We start from the raw sequence: 20,238 nt of genomic DNA, 5'->3' as shown, positions 1-20,238 counted from the left end.
GAGCCGCTCCCGGGCTTCTTTCGGCAGAAGCCGCTCAAACGAGAACACTGTGAGCGGTACAATCGTCTTTGCGCGAAGAAGCCGCTTCTTCGGCTCCGGGAGCCGGAGAGAGTGGCAGCATCGGAAAGGTGAAGAAGGAAGCTGTACAACACTGGGATTGTGTGCTCAACTTGCCAACTGATAGAAAACAGTACCTTACCATTCTCCTGACTTTTCCTATCACATGAATATTCGATTGGAAGCTGTTTTGGACAGCTTTTCTTTTCTTTATGCCAAACACTTGGCAGACCTCCGTACAACGTCCAGAACACGATGGGATATGTTTTCTGTGCTCCGGCAGGTTTTCCTTGCCAGACAGAGTGCAAAAGCTTTCTGCTAGGATGTAGACCACAAAAGACGCTAAAGACGAAGGTACGATGCTCTCCGGAGCTAAGCGCCGCTCCCGGGCTTCTTTCGGCAGAAGCCGCGCTAAGAGAGCACTGTGAGCGGTACAATCGTCTTTGCGCGAAGAAGCCACTTGTTCGGCTCCGCGAGCCGGAGAGAGCGGCAGCATCGGAAAGGTGAAGAAGGAAGCTGTACAACACTGGGATTGTGTGCTCAACTTGCCAACTGATAGAAAACAGTACCTTTGCACTCTCCTGACTTTTCTAATCACATGAATATTCGATTGGAAGCTGTTTTGGACAGCTTTTCTTTTCTTTATGCCAAACACTTGGCAGACCTCCGTACAACGTCCAGATCACGTTGGGAAATGTTTTCTGTGCTGGCGCAGGTTTTCCTTTCCAGACAGAGTGGAAAAGCTTTCTGCTAGGATGTAGACCACAAAAGACGCTAAAGACGAAGGTACGATGCTCTCCGGAGCTAAGCGCCGCTCCCGGGCTTCTTTCGGCAGAAGCCGCTCAAACGAGAACACTGTGACCGGTACAATCGTCTTTGCGCGAAGAAGCCGCTTCTTCGGCTCCGGGAGCCGGAGAGAGCGGCAGCATCGGAAAGGTGAAGAAGGAAGCTGTACAACACTGGGATTGTGTGCTCAACTTGCCAACTGATAGAAAACAGTACCTTACCATTCTCCTGACTTTTCCTATCACATGAATATTCGATTGGAAGCTGTTTTGGACAGCTTTTCTTTTCTTTATGCCAAACACTTGGCAGACCTCCGTGCAACGTCCAGAACACGATGGGAGATGTTTTCGGTGCTCCGGCAGGTTTTCCTTGCCAGACGTAGTGCAAAAGCTTTCTGCTAGGATGTAGACCACAAAAGACGCTAAAGACGAAGCTACGATGCTCTCCGGAGCTAAGCGCCGCTCCCGGGCTTCTTTCGGCAGAAGCCGCGCTAAGAGAGCACTGTGAGCGGTACAATCGTCTTTGCGCGAAGAAGCCGCTTCTTCGGCTCCAGGAGCCGGAGAGAGCGGCAGCATCGGAAACGTGAAGAAGGAAGCTGTATTACACTAGGATTGCGTGCGCAGCTTGCCAACTGATAGAAAACAGTACCTTACCACTCTCCTGACTTTTCCAATCACATGAATATTCGATTGGAAGCTGTTTTGGACAGCTTTTCTTTTCTTTATGCCAAACACTTGGCAGACCTCCGTGCAACGTCCAGAACACGATGGGAGATGTTTTCGGTGCTCCGGCAGGTTTTCCTTGCCTGACAGAGTGGAAAAGCTTTCTGCTAAGATGTAGACCACAAAAGACGCTAAAGACGAAGGTACGATGCTCTCCGGAGCTAAGCGCCGCTCCCGGGCTTCTTTCGGCAGAAGCCGCTCAAACGAGAACACTGTGAGCTGTACAATCGTCTTTGCGCGAAGAAGCCACTTGTTCGGCTCCGGGAGCCGGAGAGAGCGGCAGCATCGGAAAGGTGAAGAAGGAAGCTGTACAACACTAGGATTGTGTGCTCAACTTGCCAACTGATAGAAAACAGTACCTTCGCACTCTCCTGACTTTTCTAATCACATGAATATTCGATTGGAAGCTGTTTTGGACAGCTTTTCTTTTCTTTATGCCAAACACTTGGCAGACCTCCGTACAACGTCCAGAAGACGATGGGAGATGTTTTCTGTGCTCCCGCAGGTTTTCCTTGCCAGACAGAGTGGAAAAGCTTTCTGCTAGGATGTAGACCACAAAAGACGCTAAAGACGAAGGTACGATGCTCTCCGGATCTAAGCTCCGCTCACGGGCTTCTTTCGGCAGAAGCCGCGCTAAGAGAGCACTGTGAGCGGTACAATCGTCTTTGCGCGAAGAAGCCGCTTCTTCGGCTCCGGGAGCCGGAGAGAGCGGCAGCATCGGAAACGTGAAGAAGGAAGCTGTACAACACTAGGATTGTGTGCACAGCTTGCCAACTGATAGAAAACAGTACCTTACCATTCTCCTGACTTTTGTAATCACATGAATATTCGATTGGAAGCTGTTTTGGACAGCTTTTCTTTTCTTTATGCCAAACACTTGGCAGACCTCCGTACAACATCCAGATCACGTTGGGAGATGTTTTCTGTGCTCCCGCAGGTTTTCCTTGCCTGACAGAATGCAAAAGCTTTCTGCTAGGATGTAGACCACAAAAGACGCTAAAGACGAAGGTACGATGCTCTCCGGAGCTAAGAGCCGCTCCCGGGCTTCTTTCGGCAGAAGCCTCTGTAACGAGAACACTGTGAGCGGTACAATCGTCTTTGCACGAAGAAGCCGCTTCTTCGGCTCCGGGAGCCGGAGAGAGCGGCAGCATCGGAAAGGTGAAGAAGGAAGCTGTACAACACTGGGATTGTGTGCTCAACTTGCCAACTGATAGAAAACAGTACCTTACCATTCTCCTGACTTTTCCTATCACATGAATATTCGATTGGAAGCTGTTTTGGACAGCTTTTCTTTTCTTTATGCCAAACACTTGGCAGACCTCCGTGCAACGTCCAGAACACGATGGGAGATGTTTTCTGTGCTCCGGCAGGTTTTCCTTGCCAGACGTAGTGCAAAAGCTTTCTGCTAGGATGTAGACCACAAAAGACGCTAAAGACGAAGGTACGATGCTCTCCGGAGCTAAGCGCCGCTCCCGGGCTTCTTTCGGCAGAAGCCGCGCTAAGAGAGCACTGTGAGCGGTACAATCGTCTTTGCGCGAAGAAGCCACTTGTTCGGCTCCGCGAGCCGGAGAGAGCGGCAGCATCGGAAAGGTGAAGAAGGAAGCTGTACAACACTGGGATTGTGTGCTCAACTTGCCAACTGATAGAAAACAGTACCTTTGCACTCTCCTGACTTTTCTAATCACATGAATATTCGATTGGAAGCTGTTTTGGACAGCTTTTCTTTTCTTTATGCCAAACACTTGGCAGACCTCCGTACAACGTCCAGATCACGTTGGGAAATGTTTTCTGTGCTGGCGCAGGTTTTCCTTTCCAGACAGAGTGGAAAAGCTTTCTGCTAGGATGTAGACCACAAAAGACGCTAAAGACGAAGGTACGATGCTCTCCGGAGCTAAGCGCCGCTCCCGGGCTTCTTTCGGCAGAAGCCGCGCTAAGAGAGCACTGTGAGCGGTACAATCGTCTTTGCGCGAAGAAGCCGCTTCTTCGGCTCCAGGAGCCGGAGAGAGCGGCAGCATCGGAAACGTGAAGAAGGAAGCTGTATTACACTAGGATTGCGTGCGCAGCTTGCCAACTGATAGAAAACAGTACCTTACCACTCTCCTGACTTTTCCAATCACATGAATATTCGATTGGAAGCTGTTTTGGACAGCTTTTCTTTTCTTTATGCCAAACACTTGGCAGACCTCCGTGCAACGTCCAGAACACGATGGGAGATGTTTTCGGTGCTCCGGCAGGTTTTCCTTGCCTGACAGAGTGGAAAAGCTTTCTGCTAAGATGTAGACCACAAAAGACGCTAAAGACGAAGGTACGATGCTCTCCGGAGCTAAGCGCCGCTCCCGGGCTTCTTTCGGCAGAAGCCGCTCAAACGAGAACACTGTGAGCTGTACAATCGTCTTTGCGCGAAGAAGCCACTTGTTCGGCTCCGGGAGCCGGAGAGAGCGGCAGCATCGGAAAGGTGAAGAAGGAAGCTGTACAACACTAGGATTGTGTGCTCAACTTTCCAACTGATAGAAAACAGTACCTTTGCACTCTCCTGACTTTTCTAATCACATGAATATTCGATTGGAAGCTGTTTTGGACAGCTTTTCTTTTCTTTATGCCAAACACTTGGCAGACCTCCGTACAACGTCCAGATCACGTTGGGAAATGTTTTCTGTGCTGGCGCAGGTTTTCCTTGCCAGACAGAGTGGAAAAGCTTTCTGCTAGGATGTAGACCACAAAAGACGCTAAAGACGAAGGTACGATGCTCTCCGGATCTAAGCTCCGCTCACGGGCTTCTTTCGGCAGAAGCCGCGCTAAGAGAGCACTGTGAGCGGTACAATCGTCTTTGCGCGAAGAAGCCGCTTCTTCGGCTCCGCGAGCCGGAGAGAGCGGCAGCATCGGAAACGTGAAGAAGGAAGCTGTACAACACTAGGATTGTGTGCACAGCTTGCCAACTGATAGAAAACAGTACCTTACCATTCTCCTGACTTTTGTAATCACATGAATATTCGATTGGAAGCTGTTTTGGACAGCTTTTCTTTTCTTTATGCCAAACACTTGGCAGACCTCCGTACAACGTCCAGAACACGATGGGAGATGTTTTCTGTGCTCCGGCAGGTTTTCCTTGCCTGACAGAGTGGAAAAGCTTTCTGCTAAGATGTAGACCACAAAAGACGCTAAAGACGAAGGTACGATGCTCTCCGGAGCTAAGCACCGCTCCCGGGCTTCTTTCGGCAGAAGCCTCTGTAACGAGAACACTGTGAGCGGTACAATCGTCTTTGCACGAAGAAGCCGCTTCTTCGGCTCCGGGAGCCGGAGAGAGCGGCAGCATCGGAAAGGTGAAGAAGGAAGCTGTACAACACTGGGATTGTGTGCTCAACTTGCCAACTGATAGAAAACAGTACCTTACCATTCTCCTGACTTTTCCTATCACATGAATATTCGATTGGAAGCTGTTTTGGACAGCTTTTCTTTTCTTTATGCCAAACACTTGGCAGACCTCCGTACAACGTCCAGAACACGATGGGAGATGTTTTCTGTGCTCCGGCAGGTTTTCCTTGCCTGACAGAGTGGAAAAGCTTTCTGCTAAGATGTAGACCACAAAAGACGCTAAAGACGAAGGTACGATGCTCTCCGGAGCTAAGAGCCGCTCCCGGGCTTCTTTCGGCAGAAGCCGCTCAAACGAGAACACTGTGAGCGGTACAATCGTCTTTGCGCGAAGAAGCCGCTTCTTCGGCTCCGGGAGCCGGAGAGAGCGGCAGCATCGGAAAGGTGAAGAAGGAAGCTGTACAACACTGGGATTGTGTGCTCAACTTGCCAACTGATAGAAAACAGTACCTTACCATTCTCCTGACTTTTCCTATCACATGAATATTCGATTGGAAGCTGTTTTGGACAGCTTTTCTTTTCTTTATGCCAAACACTTGGCAGACCTCCGTGCAACGTCCAGAACACGATGGGAGATGTTTTCTGTGCTCCGGCAGGTTTTCCTTGCCAGACGTAGTGCAAAAGCTTTCTGCTAGGATGTAGACCACAAAAGACGCTAAAGACGAAGGTACGATGCTCTCCGGAGCTAAGCGCCGCTCCCGGGCTTCTTTCGGCAGAAGCCGCGCTAAGAGAGCACTGTGAGCGGTACAATCGTCTTTGCGCGAAGAAGCCACTTGTTCGGCTCCGCGAGCCGGAGAGAGCGGCAGCATCGGAAAGGTGAAGAAGGAAGCTGTACAACACTGGGATTGTGTGCTCAACTTGCCAACTGATAGAAAACAGTACCTTTGCACTCTCCTGACTTTTCTAATCACATGAATATTCGATTGGAAGCTGTTTTGGACAGCTTTTCTTTTCTTTATGCCAAACACTTGGCAGACCTCCGTACAACGTCCAGATCACGTTGGGAAATGTTTTCTGTGCTCCGGCAGGTTTTCCTTTCCAGACAGAGTGGAAAAGCTTTCTGCTAGGATGTAGACCACAAAAGACGCTAAAGACGAAGGTACGATGCTCTCCGGAGCTAAGCGCCGCTCCCGGGCTTCTTTCGGCAGAAGCCGCTCAAACGAGAACACTGTGACCGGTACAATCGTCTTTGCGCGAAGAAGCCGCTTCTTCGGCTCCGGGAGCCGGAGAGAGCGGCAGCATCGGAAAGGTGAAGAAGGAAGCTGTACAACACTGGGATTGTGTGCTCAACTTGCCAACTGATAGAAAACAGTACCTTACCATTCTCCTGACTTTTCCTATCACATGAATATTCGATTGGAAGCTGTTTTGGACAGCTTTTCTTTTCTTTATGCCAAACACTTGGCAGACCTCCGTGCAACGTCCAGAACACGATGGGAGATGTTTTCGGTGCTCCGGCAGGTTTTCCTTGCCAGACGTAATGCAAAAGCTTTCTGCTAGGATGTAGACCACAAAAGACGCTAAAGACGAAGGTACGATGCTCTCCGGAGCTAAGCGCCGCTCCCGGGCTTCTTTCGGCAGAAGCCGCGCTAAGAGAGCACTGTGAGCGGTACAATCGTCTTTGCGCGAAGAAGCCGCTTCTTCGGCTCCAGGAGCCGGAGAGAGCGGCAGCATCGGAAACGTGAAGAAGGAAGCTGTATTACACTAGGATTGCGTGCGCAGCTTGCCAACTGATAGAAAACAGTACCTTACCACTCTCCTGACTTTTCCAATCACATGAATATTCGATTGGAAGCTGTTTTGGACAGCTTTTCTTTTCTTTATGCCAAACACTTGGCAGACCTCCGTGCAACGTCCAGAACACGATGGGAGATGTTTTCGGTGCTCCGGCAGGTTTTCCTTGCCTGACAGAGTGGAAAAGCTTTCTGCTAAGATGTAGACCACAAAAGACGCTAAAGACGAAGGTACGATGCTCTCCGTAGCTAAGCGCCGCTCCCGGGCTTCTTTCGGCAGAAGCCGCTCAAACGAGAACACTGTGAGCTGTACAATCGTCTTTGCGCGAAGAAGCCACTTGTTCGGCTCCGGGAGCCGGAGAGAGCGGCAGCATCGGAAAGGTGAAGAAGGAAGCTGTACAACACTAGGATTGTGTGCTCAACTTGCCAACTGATAGAAAACAGTACCTTCGCACTCTCCTGACTTTTCTAATCACATGAATATTCGATTGGAAGCTGTTTTGGACAGCTTTTCTTTTCTTTATGCCAAACACTTGGCAGACCTCCGTACAACGTCCAGAAGACGATGGGAGATGTTTTCTGTGCTCCCGCATGTTTTCCTTGCCAGACAGAGTGGAAAAGCTTTCTGCTAGGATGTAGACCACAAAAGACGCTAAAGACGAAGGTACGATGCTCTCCGGATCTAAGCTCCGCTCACGGGCTTCTTTCGGCAGAAGCCGCGCTAAGAGAGCACTGTGAGCGGTACAATCGTCTTTGCGCGAAGAAGCCGCTTCTTCGGCTCCGGGAGCCGGAGAGAGCGGCAGCATCGGAAACGTGAAGAAGGAAGCTGTACAACACTAGGATTGTGTGCACAGCTTGCCAACTGATAGAAAACAGTACCTTACCATTCTCCTGACTTTTGTAATCACATGAATATTCGATTGGAAGCTGTTTTGGACAGCTTTTCTTTTCTTTATGCCAAACACTTGGCAGACCTCCGTACAACATCCAGATCACGTTGGGAGATGTTTTCTGTGCTCCCGCAGGTTTTCCTTGCCTGACAGAGTGCAAAAGCTTTCTGCTAGGATGTAGACCACAAAAGACGCTAAAGACGAAGGTACGATGCTCTCCGGAGCTAAGAGCCGCTCCCGGGCTTCTTTCGGCAGAAGCCTCTGTAACGAGAACACTGTGAGCGGTACAATCGTCTTTGCACGAAGAAGCCGCTTCTTCGGCTCCGGGAGCCGGAGAGAGCGGCAGCATCGGAAAGGTGAAGAAGGAAGCTGTACAACACTGGGATTGTGTGCTCAACTTGCCAACTGATAGAAAACAGTACCTTACCATTCTCCTGACTTTTCCTATCACATGAATATTCGATTGGAAGCTGTTTTGGACAGCTTTTCTTTTCTTTATGCCAAACACTTGGCAGACCTCCCTACAACGTCCAGAACACGATGGGAGATGTTTTCTGTGCTCCGGCAGGTTTTCCTTGCCTGACAGAGTGGAAAAGCTTTCTGCTAAGATGTAGACCACAAAAGACGCTAAAGACGAAGCTACGATGCTCTCCGGAGCTAAGAGCCGCTCACGGGCTTCTTTCGGCAGAAGCCGCTCAAACGAGAACACTGTGACCGGTACAATCGTCTTTGCGCGAAGAAGCCGCTTCTTCGGCTCCGGGAGCCGGAGAGAGCGGCAGCATCGGAAAGGTGAAGAAGGAAGCTGTACAACACTGGGATTGTGTGCTCAACTTGCCAACTGATAGAAAACAGTACCTTACCATTCTCCTGACTTTTCCTATCACATGAATATTCGATTGGAAGCTGTTTTGGACAGCTTTTCTTTTCTTTATGCCAAACACTTGGCAGACCTCCGTGCAACGTCCAGAACACGATGGGAGATGTTTTCTGTGCTCCGGCAGGTTTTCCTTGCCAGACGTAGTGCAAAAGCTTTCTGCTAGGATGTAGACCACAAAAGACGCTAAAGACGAAGGTACGATGCTCTCCGGAGCTAAGCGCCGCTCCCGGGCTTCTTTCGGCAGAAGCCGCGCTAAGAGAGCACTGTGAGCGGTACAATCGTCTTTGCGCGAAGAAGCCACTTGTTCGGCTCCGCGAGCCGGAGAGAGCGGCAGCATCGGAAAGGTGAAGAAGGAAGCTGTACAACACTGGGATTGTGTGCCCAACTTGCCAACTGATAGAAAACAGTACCTTTGCACTCTCCTGACTTTTCTAATCACATGAATATTCGATTGGAAGCTGTTTTGGACAGCTTTTCTTTTCTTTATGCCAAACACTTGGCAGACCTCCGTACAACGTCCAGATCACGTTGGGAAATGTTTTCTGTGCTGGCGCAGGTTTTCCTTTCCAGACAGAGTGGAAAAGCTTTCTGCTAGGATGTAGACCACAAAAGACGCTAAAGACGAAGGTACGATGCTCTCCGGAGCTAAGCGCCGCTCCCGGGCTTCTTTCGGCAGAAGCCGCGCTAAGAGAGCACTGTGAGCGGTACAATCGTCTTTGCGCGAAGAAGCCGCTTCTTCGGCTCCAGGAGCCGGAGAGAGCGGCAGCATCGGAAACGTGAAGAAGGAAGCTGTATTACACTAGGATTGCGTGCGCAGCTTGCCAACTGATAGAAAACAGTACCTTACCACTCTCCTGACTTTTCCAATCACATGAATATTCGATTGGAAGCTGTTTTGGACAGCTTTTCTTTTCTTTATGCCAAACACTTGGCAGACCTCCGTGCAACGTCCAGAACACGATGGGAGATGTTTTCGGTGCTCCGGCAGGTTTTCCTTGCCTGACAGAGTGGAAAAGCTTTCTGCTAAGATGTAGACCACAAAAGACGCTAAAGACGAAGGTACGATGCTCTCCGGAGCTAAGCGCCGCTCCCGGGCTTCTTTCGGCAGAAGCCGCTCAAACGAGAACACTGTGAGCTGTACAATCGTCTTTGCGCGAAGAAGCCGCTTCTTCGGCTCCAGGAGCCGGAGAGAGCGGCAGCATCGGAAAGGTGAAGAAGGATGCTGTATTACACTGGGATTACGTGCGCAGCTTGCCAACTGATAGAAAGCAGTACCTTACCACTCTCCTGACTTTTCCAATCACATGAATATTCGATTGGAAGCTGTTTTGGACAGCTTTTCTTTTCTTTATGCCAAACACTTGGCAGACCTCCGTGCAACGTCCAGAACACGATGGGAGATGTTTTCGGTGCTCCGGCAGGTTTTCCTTGCCTGACAGAGTGGAAAAGCTTTCTGCTAAGATGTAGACCACAAAAGACGCTAAAGACGAAGCTACGATGCTCTCCGGATCTAAGCTCCGCTCCCGGGCTTCTTTCGGCAGAAGCCGCGCTAAGAGAGCACTGTGAGCGGTACAATCGTCTTTGCGCGAAGAAGCCGCTTCTTCGGCTCCGCGAGCCGGAGAGAGCGGCAGCATCGGAATGGTGAAGAAGGAAGCTGTACAACACTAGGATTGTGTGCACAGCTTGCCAACTGATAGAATACAGTACCTTACCATTCTCCTGACTTTTGTAATCACATGAATATTCGATTGGAAGCTGTTTTGGACAGCTTTTCTTTTCTTTATGCCAAACACTTGGCAGACCTCCGTACAACGTCCAGAACACGATGGGAGATGTTTTCTGTGCTCCGGCAGGTTTTCCTTGCCTGACAGAGTGGAAAAGCTTTCTGCTAAGATGTAGACCACAAAAGACGCTAAAGACGAAGGTACGATGCTCTCCGGAGCTAAGAGCCGCTCCCGGGCTTCTTTCGGCAGAAGCCGCTCAAACGAGAACACTGTGAGCGGTACAATCGTCTTTGCGCGAAGAAGCCGCTTCTTCGGCTCCGGGAGCCGGAGAGAGTGGCAGCATCGGAAAGGTGAAGAAGGAAGCTGTACAACACTGGGATTGTGTGCTCAACTTGCCAACTGATAGAAAACAGTACCTTACCATTCTCCTGACTTTTCCTATCACATGAATATTCGATTGGAAGCTGTTTTGGACAGCTTTTCTTTTCTTTATGCCAAACACTTGGCAGACCTCCGTACAACGTCCAGAACACGATGGGATATGTTTTCTGTGCTCCGGCAGGTTTTCCTTGCCAGACAGAGTGCAAAAGCTTTCTGCTAGGATGTAGACCACAAAAGACGCTAAAGACGAAGCTACGATGCTCTCCGGAGCTAAGCGCCGCTCCCGGGCTTCTTTCGGCAGAAGCCGCGCTAAGAGAGCACTGTGAGCGGTACAATCGTCTTTGCGCGAAGAAGCCGCTTCTTCGGCTCCGGGAGCCGGAGAGAGCGGCAGCATCGGAAAGGTGAAGAAGGAAGCTGTACAACACTGGGATTGTGTGCTCAACTTGCCAACTGATAGAAAACAGTACCTTACCACTCTCCTGACTTTTCTAATCACATGAATATTCGATTGGAAGCTGTTTTGGACAGCTTTTCTTTTCTTTATGCCAAACACTTGGCAGACCTCCGTACAACATCCAGATCACGTTGGGAGATGTTTTCTGTGCTCCCGCAGGTTTTCCTTGCCTGACAGAGTGCAAAAGCTTTCTGCTAGGATGTAGACCACAAAAGACGCTAAAGACGAAGGTACGATGCTCTCCGGAGCTAAGAGCCGCTCCCGGGCTTCTTTCGGCAGAAGCCTCTGTAACGAGAACACTGTGAGCGGTACAATCGTCTTTGCACGAAGAAGCCGCTTCTTCGGCTCCGGGAGCCGGAGAGAGCGGCAGCATCGGAAAGGTGAAGAAGGAAGCTGTACAACACTGGGATTGTGTGCTCAACTTGCCAACAGATAGAAAACAGTACCTTACCATTCTCCTGACTTTTCCTATCACATGAATATTCGATTGGAAGCTGTTTTGGACAGCTTTTCTTTTCTTTATGCCAAACACTTGGCAGACCTCCCTACAACGTCCAGAACACGATGGGAGATGTTTTCTGTGCTCCGGCAGGTTTTCCTTGCCTGACAGAGTGGAAAAGCTTTCTGCTAAGATGTAGACCACAAAAGACGCTAAAGACGAAGCTACGATGCTCTCCGGAGCTAAGAGCCGCTCACGGGCTTCTTTCGGCAGAAGCCGCTCAAACGAGAACACTGTGACCGGTACAATCGTCTTTGCGCGAAGAAGCCGCTTCTTCGGCTCCGGGAGCCGGAGAGAGCGGCAGCATCGGAAAGGTGAAGAAGGAAGCTGTACAACACTGGGATTGTGTGCTCAACTTGCCAACTGATAGAAAACAGTACCTTACCATTCTCCTGACTTTTCCTATCACATGAATATTCGATTGGAAGCTGTTTTGGACAGCTTTTCTTTTCTTTATGCCAAACACTTGGCAGACCTCCGTGCAACGTCCAGAACACGATGGGAGATGTTTTCTGTGCTCCGGCAGGTTTTCCTTGCCAGACGTAGTGCAAAAGCTTTCTGCTAGGATGTAGACCACAAAAGACGCTAAAGACGAAGGTACGATGCTCTCCGGAGCTAAGCGCCGCTCCCGGGCTTCTTTCGGCAGAAGCCGCGCTAAGAGAGCACTGTGAGCGGTACAATCGTCTTTGCGCGAAGAAGCCACTTGTTCGGCTCCGCGAGCCGGAGAGAGCGGCAGCATCGGAAAGGTGAAGAAGGAAGCTGTACAACACTGGGATTGTGTGCTCAACTTGCCAACTGATAGAAAACAGTACCTTTGCACTCTCCTGACTTTTCTAATCACATGAATATTCGATTGGAAGCTGTTTTGGACAGCTTTTCTTTTCTTTATGCCAAACACTTGGCAGACCTCCGTGCAACGTCCAGAACACGATGGGAGATGTTTTCGGTGCTCCGGCAGGTTTTCCTTGCCTGACAGAGTGGAAAAGCTTTCTGCTAGGATGTAGACCACAAAAGACGCTAAAGACGAAGCTACGATGCTCTCCGGATCTAAGCTCCGCTCCCGGGCTTCTTTCGGCAGAAGCCGCGCTAAGAGAGCACTGTGAGCGGTACAATCGTCTTTGCGCGAAGAAGCCGCTTCTTCGGCTCCGCGAGCCGGAGAGAGCGGCAGCATCGGAATGGTGAAGAAGGAAGCTGTACAACACTAGGATTGTGTGCACAGCTTGCCAACTGATAGAAAACAGTACCTTACCATTCTCCTGACTTTTGTAATCACATGAATATTCGATTGGAAGCTGTTTTGGACAGCTTTTCTTTTCTTTATGCCAAACACTTGGCAGACCTCCGTACAACGTCCAGAACACGATGGGAGATGTTTTCTGTGCTCCGGCAGGTTTTCCTTGCCTGACAGAGTGGAAAAGCTTTCTGCTAAGATGTAGACCACAAAAGACGCTAAAGACGAAGGTACGATGCTCTCCGGAGCTAAGAGCCGCTCCCGGGCTTCTTTCGGCAGAAGCCGCTCAAACGAGAACACTGTGAGCGGTACAATCGTCTTTGCGCGAAGAAGCCGCTTCTTCGGCTCCGGGAGCCGGAGAGAGTGGCAGCATCGGAAAGGTGAAGAAGGAAGCTGTACAACACTGGGATTGTGTGCTCAACTTGCCAACTGATAGAAAACAGTACCTTACCATTCTCCTGACTTTTCCTATCACATGAATATTCGATTGGAAGCTGTTTTGGACAGCTTTTCTTTTCTTTATGCCAAACACTTGGCAGACCTCCGTACAACGTCCAGAACACGATGGGATATGTTTTCTGTGCTCCGGCAGGTTTTCCTTGCCAGACAGAGTGCAAAAGCTTTCTGCTAGGATGTAGACCACAAAAGACGATAAAGACGAAGCTACGATGCTCTCCGGAGCTAAGCGCCGCTCCCGGGCTTCTTTCGGCAGAAGCCGCGCTAAGAGAGCACTGTGAGCGGTACAATCGTCTTTGCGCGAAGAAGCCGCTTCTTCGGCTCCGGGAGCCGGAGAGAGCGGCAGCATCGGAAAGGTGAAGAAGGAAGCTGTACAACACTGGGATTGTGTGCTCAACTTGCCAACTGATAGAAAACAGTACCTTACCACTCTCCTGACTTTTCTAATCACATGAATATTCGATTGGAAGCTGTTTTGGACAGCTTTTCTTTTCTTTATGCCAAACACTTGGCAGACCTCCGTACAACATCCAGATCACGTTGGGAGATGTTTTCTGTGCTCCCGCAGGTTTTCCTTGCCTGACAGAGTGCAAAAGCTTTCTGCTAGGATGTAGACCACAAAAGACGCTAAAGACGAAGGTACGATGCTCTCCGGAGCTAAGAGCCGCTCCCGGGCTTCTTTCGGCAGAAGCCTCTGTAACGAGAACACTGTGAGCGGTACAATCGTCTTTGCACGAAGAAGCCGCTTCTTCGGCTCCGGGAGCCGGAGAGAGCGGCAGCATCGGAAAGGTGAAGAAGGAAGCTGTACAACACTGGGATTGTGTGCTCAACTTGCCAACAGATAGAAAACAGTACCTTACCATTCTCCTGACTTTTCCTATCACATGAATATTCGATTGGAAGCTGTTTTGGACAGCTTTTCTTTTCTTTATGCCAAACACTTGGCAGACCTCCCTACAACGTCCAGAACACGATGGGAGATGTTTTCTGTGCTCCGGCAGGTTTTCCTTGCCTGACAGAGTGGAAAAGCTTTCTGCTAAGATGTAGACCACAAAAGACGCTAAAGACGAAGCTACGATGCTCTCCGGAGCTAAGAGCCGCTCACGGGCTTCTTTCGGCAGAAGCCGCTCAAACGAGAACACTGTGACCGGTACAATCGTCTTTGCGCGAAGAAGCCGCTTCTTCGGCTCCGGGAGCCGGAGAGAGCGGCAGCATCGGAAAGGTGAAGAAGGAAGCTGTACAACACTGGGATTGTGTGCTCAACTTGCCAACTGATAGAAAACAGTACCTTACCATTCTCCTGACTTTTCCTATCACATGAATATTCGATTGGAAGCTGTTTTGGACAGCTTTTCTTTTCTTTATGCCAAACACTTGGCAGACCTCCGTGCAACGTCCAGAACACGATGGGAGATGTTTTCTGTGCTCCGGCAGGTTTTCCTTGCCAGACGTAGTGCAAAAGCTTTCTGCTAGGATGTAGACCACAAAAGACGCTAAAGACGAAGGTACGATGCTCTCCGGAGCTAAGCGCCGCTCCCGGGCTTCTTTCGGCAGAAGCCGCGCTAAGAGAGCACTGTGAGCGGTACAATCGTCTTTGCGCGAAGAAGCCACTTGTTCGGCTCCGCGAGCCGGAGAGAGCGGCAGCATCGGAAAGGTGAAGAAGGAAGCTGTACAACACTGGGATTGTGTGCTCAACTTGCCAACTGATAGAAAACAGTACCTTTGCACTCTCCTGACTTTTCTAATCACATGAATATTCGATTGGAAGCTGTTTTGGACAGCTTTTCTTTTCTTTATGCCAAACACTTGGCAGACCTATGTACAACGTCCAGATCACGTTGGGAAATGTTTTCTGTGCTGGCGCAGGTTTTCCTTTCCAGACAGAGTGGAAAAGCTTTCTGCTAGGATGTAGACCACAAAAGACGCTAAAGACGAAGGTACGATGCTCTCCGGAGCTAAGCGCCGCTCCCGGGCTTCTTTCGGCAGAAGCCGCGCTAAGAGAGCACTGTGAGCGGTACAATCGTCTTTGCGCGAAGAAGCCGCTTCTTCGGCTCCAGGAGCCGGAGAGAGCGGCAGCATCGGAAACGTGAAGAAGGAAGCTGTATTACACTAGGATTGCGTGCGCAGCTTGCCAACTGGTAGAAAACAGTACCTTACCACTCTCCTGACTTTTCCAATCACATGAATATTCGATTGGAAGCTGTTTTGGACAGCTTTTCTTTTCTTTATGCCAAACACTTGGCAGACCTCCGTGCAACGTCCAGAACACGATGGGAGATGTTTTCGGTGCTCCGGCAGGTTTTCCTTGCCTGACAGAGTGGAAAAGCTTTCTGCTAAGATGTAGACCACAAAAGACGCTAAAGACGAAGGTACGATGCTCTCCGGAGCTAAGCGCCGCTCCCGGGCTTCTTTCAGCAGAAGCCGCTCAAACGAGAACACTGTGAGCTGTACAATCGTCTTTGCGCGAAGAAGCCACTTGTTCGGCTCCGGGAGCCGGAGAGAGCGGCAGCATCGGAAAGGTGAAGAAGGAAGCTGTACAACACTAGGATTGTGTGCTCAACTTTCCAACTGATAGAAAACAGTACCTTTGCACTCTCCTGACTTTTCTAATCACATGAATATTCGATTGGAAGCTGTTTTGGACAGCTTTTCTTTTCTTTATGCCAAACACTTGGCAGACCTCCGTACAACGTCCAGATCACGTTGGGAAATGTTTTCTGTGCTGGCGCAGGTTTTCCTTGCCAGACAGAGTGGAAAAGCTTTCTGCTAGGATGTAGACCACAAAAGACGCTAAAGACGAAGGTACGATGCTCTCCGGATCTAAGCTCCGCTCACGGGCTTCTTTCGGCAGAAGCCGCGCTAAGAGAGCACTGTGAGCGGTACAATCGTCTTTGCGCGAAGAAGCCGCTTCTTCGGCTCCGCGAGCCGGAGAGAGCGGCAGCATCGGAAACGTGAAGAAGGAAGCTGTACAACACTAGGATTGTGTGCACAGCTTGCCAACTGATAGAAAACAGTACCTTACCATTCTCCTGACTTTTGTAATCACATGAATATTCGATTGGAAGCTGTTTTGGACAGCTTTTCTTTTCTTTATGCCAAACACTTGGCAGACCTCCGTACAACATCCAGATCACGTTGGGAGATGTTTTCTGTGCTCCCGCAGGTTTTCCTTGCCTGACAGAGTGGAAAAGCTTTCTGCTAGGATGTAGACCACAAAAGACGCTAAAGACGAAGGTACGATGCTCTCCGGAGCTAAGCACCGCTCCCGGGCTTCTTTCGGCAGAAGCCTCTGTAACGAGAACACTGTGAGCGGTACAATCGTCTTTGCACGAAGAAGCCGCTTCTTCGGCTCCGGGAGCCGGAGAGAGCGGCAGCATCGGAAAGGTGAAGAAGGAAGCTGTACAACACTGGGATTGTGTGCTCAACTTGCCAACTGATAGAAAACAGTACCTTACCATTCTCCTGACTTTTCCTATCACATGAATATTCGATTGGAAGCTGTTTTGGACAGCTTTTCTTTTCTTTATGCCAAACACTTGGCAGACCTCCGTACAACGTCCAGAACACGATGGGAGATGTTTTCTGTGCTCCGGCAGGTTTTCCTTGCCTGACAGAGTGGAAAAGCTTTCTGCTAAGATGTAGACCACAAAAGACGCTAAAGACGAAGGTACGATGCTCTCCGGAGCTAAGAGCCGCTCACGGGCTTCTTTCGGCAGAAGCCGCTCAAACGAGAACACTGTGAGCGGTACAATCGTCTTTGCGCGAAGAAGCCGCTTCTTCGGCTCCGGGAGCCGGAGAGAGCGGCAGCATCGGAAAGGTGAAGAAGGAAGCTGTACAACACTGGGATTGTGTGCTCAACTTGCCAACTGATAGAAAACAGTACCTTACCATTCTCCTGACTTTTCCTATCACATGAATATTCGATTGGAAGCTGTTTTGGACAGCTTTTCTTTTCTTTATGCCAAACACTTGGCAGACCTCCGTGCAACGTCCAGAACACGATGGGAGATGTTTTCTGTGCTCCGGCAGGTTTTCCTTGCCAGACGTAGTGCAAAAGCTTTCTGCTAGGATGTAGACCACAAAAGACGCTAAAGACGAAGGTACGATGCTCTCCGGAGCTAAGCGCCGCTCCCGGGCTTCTTTCGGCAGAAGCCGCGCTAAGAGAGCACTGTGAGCGGTACAATCGTCTTTGCGCGAAGAAGCCACTTGTTCGGCTCCGCGAGCCGGAGAGAGCAGCAGCATCGGAAAGGTGAAGAAGGAAGCTGTACAACACTGGGATTGTGTGCTCAACTTGCCAACTGATAGAAAACAGTACCTTACCACTCTCCTGACTTTTCTAATCACATGAATATTCGATTGGAAGCTGTTTTGGACAGCTTTTCTTTTCTTTATGCCAAACACTTGGCAGACCTCCGTACAACGTCCAGATCACGTTGGGAAATGTTTTCTGTGCTGGCGCAGGTTTTCCTTTCCAGACAGAGTGGAAAAGCTTTCTGCTAGGATGTAGACCACAAAAGACGCTAAAGACGAAGGTACGATGCTCTCCGGAGCTAAGCACCGCTCCCGGGCTTCTTTCGGCAGAAGCCGCGCTAAGAGAGCACTGTGAGCGGTACAATCGTCTTTGCGCGAAGAAGCCGCTTCTTCGGCTCCGGGAGCCGGAGAGAGTGGCAGCATCGGAAAGGTGAAGAAGGAAGCTGTACAACACTGGGATTGTGTGCTCAACTTGCCAACTGATAGAAAACAGTACCTTACCATTCTCCTGACTTTTCCTATCACATGAATATTCGATTGGAAGCTGTTTTGGACAGCTTTACTTTTCTTTATGCCAAACACTTGGCAGACCTCCGTACAACGTCCAGAACACGATGGGATATGTTTTCTGTGCTCCGGCAGGTTTTCCTTGCCAGACAGAGTGCAAAAGCTTTCTGCTAGGATGTAGACCACAAAAGACGCTAAAGACGAAGCTACGATGCTCTCCGGAGCTAAGCGCCGCTCACGGGCTTCTTTCGGCAGAAGCGGCGCTAAGAGAGCACTGTGAGCGGTACAATCGTCTTTGCGCGAAGAAGCCGCTTCTTCGGCTCCAGGAGCCGGAGAGAGCGGCAGCATCGGAAAGGTGAAGAAGGATGCTGTATTACACTGGGATTACGTGCGCAGCTTGCCAACTGATAGAAAGCAGTACCTTACCACTCTCCTGACTTTTCCAATCACATGAATATTCGATTGGAAGCTGTTTTGGACAGCTTTTCTTTTCTTTATGCCAAACACTTGGCAGACCTCCGTGCAACGTCCAGAACACGATGGGAGATGTTTTCGGTGCTCCGGCAGGTTTTCCTTGCCTGACAGAGTGGAAAAGCTTTCTGCTAGGATGTAGACCACAAAAGACGCTAAAGACGAAGCTACGATGCTCTCCGGATCTAAGCTCCGCTCCCGGGCTTCTTTCGGCAGAAGCCGCGCTAAGAGAGCACTGTGAGCGGTACAATCGTCTTTGCGCGAAGAAGCCGCTTCTTCGGCTCCGCGAGCCGGAGAGAGCGGCAGCATCGGAATGGTGAAGAAGGAAGCTGTACAACACTAGGATTGTGTGCACAGCTTGCCAACTGATAGAAAACAGTACCTTACCATTCTCCTGACTTTTGTAATCACATGAATATTCGATTGGAAGCTGTTTTGGACAGCTTTTCTTTTCTTTATGCCAAACACTTGGCAGACCTCCGTACAACGTCCAGAACACGATGGGAGATGTTTTCTGTGCTCCGGCAGGTTTTCCTTGCCTGACAGAGTGGAAAAGCTTTCTGCTAAGATGTAGACCACAAAAGACGCTAAAGACGAAGGTACGATGCTCTCCGGAGCTAAGAGCCGCTCCCGGGCTTCTTTCGGCAGAAGCCGCTCAAACGAGAACACTGTGAGCGGTACAATCGTCTTTGCGCGAAGAAGCCGCTTCTTCGGCTCCGGGAGCCGGAGAGAGTGGCAGCATCGGAAAGGTGAAGAAGGAAGCTGTACAACACTGGGATTGTGTGCTCAACTTGCCAACTGATAGAAAACAGTACCTTACCATTCTCCTGACTTTTCCTATCACATGAATATTCGATTGGAAGCTGTTTTGGACAGCTTTTCTTTTCTTTATGCCAAACACTTGGCAGACCTCCGTACAACGTCCAGAACACGATGGGATATGTTTTCTGTGCTCCGGCAGGTTTTCCTTGCCAGACAGAGTGCAAAAGCTTTCTGCTAGGATGTAGACCACAAAAGACGCTAAAGACGAAGGTACGATGCTCTCCGGAGCTAAGCGCCGCTCCCGGGCTTCTTTCGGCAGAAGCCGCGCTAAGAGAGCACTGTGAGCGGTACAATCGTCTTTGCGCGAAGAAGCCGCTTCTTCGGCTCCGGGAGCCGGAGAGAGCGGCAGCATCGGAAAGGTGAAGAAGGAAGCTGTACAACACTGGGATTGTGTGCTCAACTTGCCAACTGATAGAAAACAGTACCTTACCACTCTCCTGACTTTTCTAATCACATGAATATTCGATTGGAAGCTGTTTTGGACAGCTTTTCTTTTCTTTATGCCAAACACTTGGCAGACCTCCGTACAACGTCCAGAACACGATGGGAGATGTTTTCTGTGCTCCGGCAGGTTTTCCTTGCCAGACAGAGTGGAAAAGCTTTCTGCTAAGATGTAGACCACAAAAGACGCTAAAGACGAAGGTACGATGCTCTCCGGAGCTAAGAGCCGCTCCCGGGCTTCTTTCGGCAGAAGCCGCTCAAACGAGAACACTGTGACCGGTACAATCGTCTTTGCGCGAAGAAGCCGCTTCTTCGGCTCCGGGAGCCGGAGAGAGCGGCAGCATCGGAAAGGTGAAGAAGGAAGCTGTACAACACTGGGATTGTGTGCTCAACTTGCCAACTGATAGAAAACAGTACCTTACCATTCTCCTGACTTTTCCAATCACATGAATATTCGATTGGAAGCTGTTTTGGACAGCTTTTCTTTTCTTTATGCCAAACACTTGGCAGACCTCCGTGCAACGTCCAGAACACGATGGGAGATGTTTTCGGTGCTCCGGCAGGTTT

Source organism: Ammospiza nelsoni, chromosome 5, assembly GCF_027579445.1.
Source record: "Ammospiza nelsoni isolate bAmmNel1 chromosome 5, bAmmNel1.pri, whole genome shotgun sequence".
Classification (NCBI taxonomy): domain Eukaryota; kingdom Metazoa; phylum Chordata; class Aves; order Passeriformes; family Passerellidae; genus Ammospiza; species Ammospiza nelsoni.
The sequence above is the reverse complement of the archived record's forward strand: the minus strand, read 5'-3'. Positions refer to the sequence as shown.